Raw genomic sequence first — 9,648 nt, 5'->3', positions numbered from 1 at the left:
TTTACTTTACAAGTTGTAGGTTAAGGAAGTAATATTCTGAAAGTCTGTTATTAATATTGACTGCGTTTAATGAATAACATTGACTATAAGATGAATAATCTGTTCTTTAATGTTTTGATTATAGAATATTGTATTATGTATTTTTTTCCTTCACAAAGGGAATTACACACTGTTAAGCCATGAATTACACTTACTTTTATTTAATTACTTATTTTGGAAAATTGTGTTAAATTAGATATTTTTCTGTGACTGTAGATCTTGTATAGGTAACCCTAATCCTAATTTGTAGTCAAGTTAACACTGGGGTATATGTCTGTTAACATACACGGGAATGCACCAAACTGCACCATTTTTCTAGAACATGGTGCAATTTGGTCCTCCAGGCCCCCCAACTCAATAATGCTCCCCCAACTTTAAAAAGGGCTCTGACTCCCAGGTGTGATCTAAGGCATACATGATTTAGAACTGGTTTGACTACGCATTAGAAATTTGGTGTTTCCATTAATAAAAGAGAACATAACAGTGGGGGGGCTTCAAGATGGCTAGTACCTATAGGGCCCAGAATTTGGTGCTACACCCTTGGTTGGACATATGAAATTCATTAACGAATAATGAATGAATGCATTCATTCACTCATTTTCTGCAGCAGATAAAACAGCTCATCACTTCCCTGTCCTTGGCCAACCCCTCTACCTCTAGTCGGTTTGCTAACCCTATATGTCCTATATGGGACCCTGCAGTGTTAATTACTCAAAATGTTTTCATGGAAATGTGTTCTATATAGTCAGGAGAGTTGACTTACACTGGTTGCTACCTGTGCAACTTTGAGTTGGCGTATCAAAGGCTCAACCATCATAGTGACCATATCAACAGTGCCAGTTGCTCCCCAAGCGCTCCTGGATGTAGTGAGCTGCAGCTGCAGTGCAGAGGACAAGGCATGCAGTGGGGCACGTTGCAGCTGCTTCCATGCAGGACTTTCATGCACAAACTATTTAAAGTGTGAGGGAAGCGTTGCAAGTTGTAGTCAATTCACAAAAAATCAGATGGACACCGAAGACAATGAAGAGGAGCTAGGTGTAGATGACAATGACGATGAAGAGGAGCATTGAGGAATAATGAGGATTGTGACAACCACTGTTTATTGTGTACTGTTTAAGGCTGTTTGCCATTTTCTCATTGAAATATGCCTATCTACTATCTAAATTCCCAGTGAATTTACATTAAAGTGTGTTATTTTGAACTTTGACCTTCATTTTGACCTTGACCTTGACCCCATATACAAAACACAACTCAAAAAATGGACTCCATTCTGCCCCTGAGAGTAAGCTCATATAACTGATGGGGGAATGGTTTGTATCAATGATCTCTTTCTTTTGGACATTAGGTCAACCAAGAATCTAGCCTTCTAGCTCAGTTCCAGTGGTCAAGTACAGCATCTGTAGGACCTTAGATGCAACCCCAATCCATCTGGATGGAGTATGAAATCAACATGTCACACTCCGTCTTACGCCCACTCATGAACAAGATCCTGAGATACTTGAACGCCTCCATTTGAGACAATAGCTCTCCCATGACCCATTGGGGACCATCCACCTTTTATCGACAAAGGACCAACGTCTCAGATTTGAAAGTGCTGGTCCTCATTCCAGTCACTTCACTGTTGGCCTCAAACCTCCCCAGTGTGCATCGAATGTCACTGTCTCATGAAACCAATAGAACCACATCATCCACAAAAAGTAGAGATGCAATTCTGTGGTCACCAAACTGGACACCCCGACTGCAAACTGAAATCCTGTCCATGACATGTAAAATCATGAATAATTTTCTGAAACAGTTGTTTCATTGAGGAATTTGAAGGTGAGCCAAGTCAAGAGTGGAAGCACTCAATTTGAAGGTGACAGAACAATTGTTGTTTTTTAATGCAATGGCTTAATTTAGTGAGTTGGGCACATCAAAATCATTTTCTGAAACAACTTCACTTACTGTTATGAGGATAGAACTTCTTCTTCTCTTGGCTTCTCCTTTTTGGGGTCAATGCAGCAGATCATCCGTCTCCAGCTCAACCCTGTCCTCTGCATCTTCATCTGTCACATCAACCACCTGCATGTCCTCCCTCACCACATCCATAAACCTCCTCTTTGGTTTCCCTCTTCTCCTGTCTGGTGCCTCCATCCTCAGCATCCTTCTCGATGGGTCTCTCTGTAAATGCCCAAACCATCTCAATCTCATCTCTCTGACTTTGTCTCCAAAGCATCCCACCTGTGGTGTCCCTCTGATACACTCATTCCTAAAAATGTCCATCCTTGTCACTCCCAAAGAAGAGTACACATCTCCAGCTCTGTTTCCTGTCTTTTTGTTCACACTACCCTTGTCCGTCTAACATAGCTGGTCTCACTGCGGTCTTTTAAACTTCCACTTTCACTCTTGTAAATTCCCTTTTGTCAAACATCACAGCTGGCCACCTTTCTCCACCCACCTCACCCTGCCTACACTTTCTTATCCACCTCTCCACCACACTCTCCATTACACTTTAGACAGTGGAACCCAAGTATTTAAACTCATCTACCTTTATCACCTGTACTCCTTGTAACTGCACGATTCCACCAGGTTCCCCTCATTCACACACATGGACTCCATCTCTCAACAGCATCTTCATCTCTCCAAGCTAGTCTCAGCCTACTCTAACTTCTCACTACAGATCATGATCTCATCCATCAACCTGTCAATCACCATTGCAAACAAAAAAGCTGTCAGAGCTGATCCTTAATGTAATATAACCTCCACCTTGAACACATTCGTCATTCCTACTGTGCATCTTACTGCTGTCACACTGTTCTTGCACATATCCTGCACCAGATGTTTCTGCCACTCCAGACTTCCTCATACAATACCACAACTCTTCTCTGGGCACCCTGTCATGATATTTCTCTAAATCCACAACCACATCACACAACTCCTTCTGGCCTTCTCTAGATTTCTCCATCAGCACTCTTAGAGCAAACATTGCATGTATAGTGCTCTTTCTAAGCATGAAACAATATTCCTTGAAAATCTTCACCTCTTTTCTAAGCTTAGCTTCACTGCTCTTTCCAATAACTCCATGTCTTGGCTGATTAACTTTATGCTTCTGTCTTTACTAAAGCTGTGTATATCATCTGTATATCACTTTTTTTTTTTTTTTAAATCTGGAACATTACTCTTCTCCACTCATTAGCCATCCTGTTATTTTCCAAGATATTATTAAACATTCTGGTTCTCCACTGCCATCTCCTAAACATTGTCATGTCTCCAGTGGTTTGTCATCTGGACTAACTGCCTTTCCACTCTCCATCCTCTTTATAGCTGCCTTTACGTCATCCCTACTAATCTGTTGCACTTCCTGGTTTACTTTTCCACATCATCTAACCATCTCTTCCTCTCATTTTCTTCATTCACCAGCTACTCAAAGTATTCTCTCCACATTATCAAAACACTTTGCCTACTAAAACAGCTTGGGACTCCAACGAGGGCAGTCGCATCTCCTCCACTCTCCCTTATCTCTCTGCCTTTAACCTTCAAGTCCCTACTTCACCAGACTGTGAATTCCTCAAAACTATATTGGATTCTGGATCTATTGGACTACTATTGGATTAACCATGGAATTGATCAGCTGGTCTCTGAATGCTATTGATACCATTTTTTCTACAAGAAGGTCAGGACCGGGGGATCCTACCTGCCCAGATGGAACGTATCCTGCGGGCTATGTCCTCGACTCCTGGGGGTCTTGGCGTGTTGCATGCTTGGTGCCTTTCTCCATTGAGGATGTTGAGGATTTATTCATTTTTGGTCTCATAGCAGCAGGGCTGGAACTTTTTGGCTTATGTGCTGCCCTGATCTACCGGAAAATTGGCAAGACGGTGGCATCAAGAAGCACGGGCCCTCACTTGTCCATCCTGATTAACGAGGTTGGCAAGGCAGTGCATTCTCAGACTGTGTTGACTCTTGAACTCAGACGCAAATTGGATGACACCTTGGAGCTGATGCGTGCCTTGCAGTTGAAGCTGAAGGTTTCGGAGGCCGGTGAACATCCTTAATTCATAATTGGGAATATTCTTAATTCATAATTGGGATTTGGTTGTTCAAGTGGGACTGTTAAAAAGTGTTTTTCACTCCTCAGCTACAACACTTCAGGCTTATCTAGCCTCAAGGTCAACTGCCCACTGTTTACCTCCAGAGGAATTTATTCAGGCCTTGGTGAGATTATTCAGCTCCATTCTTATCTCAACCCACAAAGACAATAACTGACTTACACATGGACTGAAGCATGCTCCAGTTACTCCTTTTACCTCTCTTCCTGCCCCCCGTGGCAGGCCCCCGTTCCTCTCAAGCTGGCAGGCGGCGCGACTCTACCAACACACTCACATCGCCTCAATTTGAAAAATGGACTGTTTCAAGTTTAGTGCACATAAACAATGTCAAATGTATATGTGTTGTCCTAATTCTGATGTGTGCCAATATTACAGTAAACAAGTAATAATTGTGGATTAATTGCTGTTTGTCTGTGGAATGTGAGTGCGGAAATCTCGTTGTTGTAATGACAATGATAATAAAAGCTATCTATCTATCTAGTTAACACATTTCCATCTGCGTTTTTTTAAATTTATCAGACTAATCTCCTGCACATCCTTACCAGCTCAGTACCTCTTTCTGGTTCATCTTTATAAGTTGTTTTCTCCTTTAGTGTTCAACTTTACATGCAGCTTGTTATATGACCTTTCCTTAGGGCCCCTTCACACATAGTACGAATAAGTACAAATCAGGGCAAAACACGGCATCACAGCTCATATGAGTAAACCATGAAAACATCGAGCTGACGTCGGAAGGGACATGTGGTCACCAGGAGTGAACAATCCCACTGTGACGGTTTTTTTGCATGAGCATGCATGAAACCTTCACAGCGGGAACACAGTGCAAGGAGCTGGAGCATGTGTAACCACATCGCGCAGCTGCTGTGGGGAAAAAATACATGCCACTTTTATGTATGTCCACGTGAGGATAGCAAGTAGACACACGCGCGTCACAGTGGACAGTTGTTAGGTCACGTCCGTCCAAATACGGTACGTGTTCCCCAGCTGGGATGTCCAAAACCAGAGATCTCAACAGCAGCTACAGTTGGCGGACACACCCCCGTCTGTCCAGCACACACACCAACGTGTCACTCTCTCTTACGTGATCATTATTTTTTGTTATTTGTTATGTAATTGCGTATGTATGTAGCAAATGTTCTCTGCATTGTGTTGTTATGACTCCGCCCATTCGCTCCCCTCAAGACGTGAACTCATGATCCTCGGTATGTATGTTGGGCTCTCTAACCAGAAGACTAAAACCCAGGGCTCTGGCCTTGTGACCAGAGAATTCTTTTGAGCTGTTGGGAAGTGAGGTTTACTAAGTACATATGTACAGCAACTCCTGCTGGCTTCTGTTACACTCACCCCCCTAAGCTCACTCCCATCCGAGTACATGGCACCACTGTAGCGGATGTACTCTGCATTGTGTTGTTATGACTCCGCCCATTCGCTCCCCTCGGGACATGAACTCACGATCCTCGGCATGGAAGTCAGACTAAAGGCTAAAACCCAGGGCTTTGACCTTGTGACCAGAGAATTCTTTTGGGCTGTTGGGGAGTGAGGTTTAGTAACTACGTATGTATAACAACTCCTGTAGATGTAGGATGGAGTGTAGTACTTAGTGCCTCTTTCTGGCTCATCTTTATAAGTTGTTTTCTCCTTTAGTGTTCCCCCCGCTCCCCCCCACATGTGTAGGGGGAGTGGGGGGGGCATTACATACGCCACATGTGTTTAGCAGGGAAGGGGGGAACAACACACACGCACACATGCCAGACACATGCACCATGTGTGTGGCTTTTTGCAACTCCATAGTCATGGGGCACTTTGCCAAATTTCACATCCAGCTCAACAGTGATTGTCTGCTGTTTTTGTGATGATAGTGTGAATGGCCGCACATTTTCTAAGTGTCAAACGAGCAGTGTTAGATGTTTGTGTGTCACCTGGAATTTGGCCGACACCTGCCAGATGCTGGTGTGCTCAAATAGTTGTAGCGACACGTGTACAAGACATTGGAGGCAGCTACAATTTTTCACAAATGGCATGCAATTCCTCCTTTGTGCGCTAGTCGACTTCAATCGTGTTATGTGTGAAGGGGCCCTAACCCTTTGCCACATCTTGTTGTACTACTGTCTGCTTTTTTCATGACTTCTGCTGTCTAAATTCCTTTTCTGCCAACCCCTTTTCCTTATATGAAGGCGTTGAGGCGATGAAGCAGTCTCTGAAGTAAGTATTTTAAAGCGGTGAATTATTTTTGAGTGAGACAAACAGAGAGAGACCAACGTCCTTGAGGTTCATCAGGCGGGACCTAATCCTGTATACCCTGGATACCATAGCATGAAGCAGAGGAGAGTCTACACTAGACACCGGTCCATCTCAGGCTAAGGCCAGGAGCCATTTACAGGTTGATGGACTGGGACAATGCAGATGAAATGTGTTTTCCAAAGTCATAGACAAGTAAAATGAAGTGTATGCACCTGGAGTCAAACCCTGGTCTACAGATTGGTTGTCCAATGCTCATACTACAGAGACACAATAATTTCTGAAGGAAGTGTTTACTTCCTGCTATGAGAAAATAATTAATCATTTTCTGAAATAATTGTTTTATGTAATGCTTTGAGCTTGTCAAAACAATGAATCATTTCCTGAACATTTTCAAGCCCAGCTCTCCACAATTTCTCTTATACTCACTCGACTGGTAAGCACTGAAAGCCGAGATAGGCATGTCCCAACTTGTCCTCTAATACTCCGAAACTGAGGTGTTTCTTTGTCTCGCTTCATCAGCAAATCAGTCGTGACGCGCAAAGCCTCCGCGCGGCTTTCCATGACAAAATCTCTTGTTAAAAGTGAAATCTGCCGGAAAATGGCTGATGTCCAGCTCTTGTGATAACCAGAGAAATTGCACACGACGGTCACGGCTCCACACAGCCATCCGTTTAGAAAAGATGTGGTGGTTTCTGCCTCTCGATGGCGGCTCGGAGCGCAGCGCGCCATGCGCCATTGTGGAGCGTCCTTAAAGCTGTAGTAACAGTCCTTAATCTCTGTGAAGCCCGTAAAATTTTCCCCGAAAGCCAGATAAATTTTTCGAATGGTTTCCAGCTGCCTGTCTCTAACAGTTTCTGAAAAAATTCTGATGGAAAAAAAGCCCAAATCATTACGCCATTTCCTCGCAATGAAACAACGATGAGAGGGGTGGACCAGTGCTCACTCAAAGCCTGCCCACAGGCGAATGACGCAACCGACAGGCGTGGAAAAACTCACGCATGCGCACGAAGGTTCAAGTTTGGCTGGCGTAAAAACATATGAATCAAATCCATATATTTTTTGCATAAAATAAAAAGGTCGGATACTTTTCTCACAGACCTCGTATAACATTCTGAAGCAATGGATTTATTTAGCTCAAGACTGCTTACTTCGTCTTTCACTGTGTGGTATATTTTGCCATGGACGGGGGAAGCAAGGGTGTCGAACCTGAGCTCCAGCTGTGTCTTTGCAATGACCCGTGGATGCTCTCTTCTCCCTCATTCCTCTGTAGATTTCTTGCTCATCTTCACGTTGCTCCTCTTCTTCCTCATCTCCACTTGTACACCATCTTATGTAACTAAACAGCTGTCCAGATCTTGTCTCCTTCCCACCTCCTTTCAAATTATCAGTGATTTACCTTTTATTAGTCCTCAAGACAGAAGTAAACCGCGATTCAAAGAGCAGATGATTCAGTGTAAAAATGCATTCATTATAAAATAGCATTTTAAGCCCCTGCTCAGCAGCTTTAGGGACTCCCATCCCAGATACGTGGTTGAAATTCATCTTCTCTCATCATGCTGAGGTAAGCAGCATCTGCTGCATCACTGTGATTACAGCATGATTCAGCAATGTATTTTGTTATGAGGCTTTGTGTAACAGATAACATATGAGACTCATCTGTACACATACCTGGAAGCACGTGTTTGAGATGTTACCAGGATGAGCGGTAGAATGGGTTAATTCACGCTAAACAAAACCCCTCCTCTCTTTCTGGATTTAAGCTTTCACAGCATGCACAATGAGACTGTCAAGGACGAGGGAGGTGCAGTCTCACTCTGACACCAAGAAAATATTTGTTAAAGACACGTGCAAGAAAAATAACACCAAAGAGGAATTCAAGCAGACTGACAAAAGATGCGATCTGATAAATCTCAGCTCACACATCGTCACTGCTCATTTCTCCAAACCGGCAATAATTTGGACTGTGCACACAGAGTATTGACGTGCAGTCATAAATTTGATTGTGCACCTGGAGTGGAGATGTGCACTTTGCTATGGTGCATCTGGAAAGTATTCACAGCGCTTCACCTTTTTCCACATTTTGTAATGTTTCAGCCTTATTCCAAAATGGAGTAAATTTTTTTCCCCCTCAAAATTCTACTCACAATTTCTTTTTTTTTTTTGGGGGGGGGGGGGGGGGGGGTAATTTTTGCAAATTAATAAAAAAAAAAAAAAAAAAGAAATCGCATGCACATAAGTATTCACAGCCTTTTCTCAATACTTTGTTGATGCACTTTTGGCAGCAATTACAACCTCAATAGGCCAGTCAATCTAGGGTTTAACATAGAAGAAATTGTAACAGAATTTTTTGCACTTGGATATTGTTCAGGGGTACCTCTTCAATGATATATCAAAAGTTTACCAAAATCAAGTTGGTGGAAGTGGGGCAATGTCAGCCAGCTGTCCATATCTCGCTATCCAACAAATCTTTGAAAAATCATTAACAGTTAGGCAGTAATTACAATGAAACCAACTTTATATCAGTATTTGCTATGGTTACAGAATTCTTATAAGCTTTTTTTAATTTAAGCATATCATGTTTTAATTGAAGCATAATATATCTGAACATGATAGATTTTCTTGGTTTTCATACGTTTCCATTCTTTGACAAGACAAATGCTCTTTATTTCTTGTAGTGGTTTATCCAGTTTAATACCAGTGTTTGCTGTAAAAGACCTTTGGATTTGAATCTCATAAGCATAAGTATTTTATAGATTTTGGGGGTGGTTATGGTTAGGGTTAGGGGAAAGAGTAGGGTTATGGTTGGGGGTAGGAATAGGGTTAGTAATAGTGAGTTTAAAACAAACCCCGTCATGAAAATTTTAATAATTTTGTGACGGGAGACTGGGCTGAGTAAATATAAGGTCTTACCTGTTCGTTTTAGTGGATTCATCATACTTTAATTCCTTGTTGTGGCTGAAGAAAAGTCCTTCTCTGGCACTTTGCGCTAGAGTTGCTCTGTCAGATCAGTCAGCGGACCCCCCCCCCCACCGGGTCTATGTCTTTGCACCACAAGTTGAAAAAGTCACAGCACCTCATTAACATCTCATTTCCCACAGACTCCATGATCCACAAAGAAAAAAAAAAGTTAAAATTACTCAGTTCTCCGTGTGCAGCAGAGACGCCGCACAACATCCTGCGCGCTGGATGACATTCCCGTCAATATTTATATGTAACTTCTTAAGGGAAAAAAGCATTTACGGTACGTATTTAATTAAAAGTTAAAAAATCTTTCTGTCTA

General features: G+C 42.5%; 1 long non-coding RNA gene across 1 annotated transcript; it reads right to left on the bottom strand.

The window, feature by feature from the left end:
• Positions 1–453: 453 nt before the first annotated feature.
• LOC117507960 lies at positions 454–7,934 on the bottom strand. Its single transcript, XR_004559908.1, has 3 exons — positions 7,529–7,934; positions 3,310–3,312; positions 454–465 (listed from the first exon to the last, which is right to left on the bottom strand). It is a non-coding gene; the product is annotated as an uncharacterized LOC117507960 (long non-coding RNA).
• Between the last annotated feature and the right edge of the window lie 1,714 nt (positions 7,935–9,648).

This window comes from Thalassophryne amazonica, chromosome 3 (assembly GCF_902500255.1).
Source record: "Thalassophryne amazonica chromosome 3, fThaAma1.1, whole genome shotgun sequence".
In the NCBI taxonomy this organism is placed as follows: domain Eukaryota; kingdom Metazoa; phylum Chordata; class Actinopteri; order Batrachoidiformes; family Batrachoididae; genus Thalassophryne; species Thalassophryne amazonica.
Note: the sequence above shows the minus strand (reverse complement) of the source record. Positions and strands in the feature narration are given on the sequence as shown.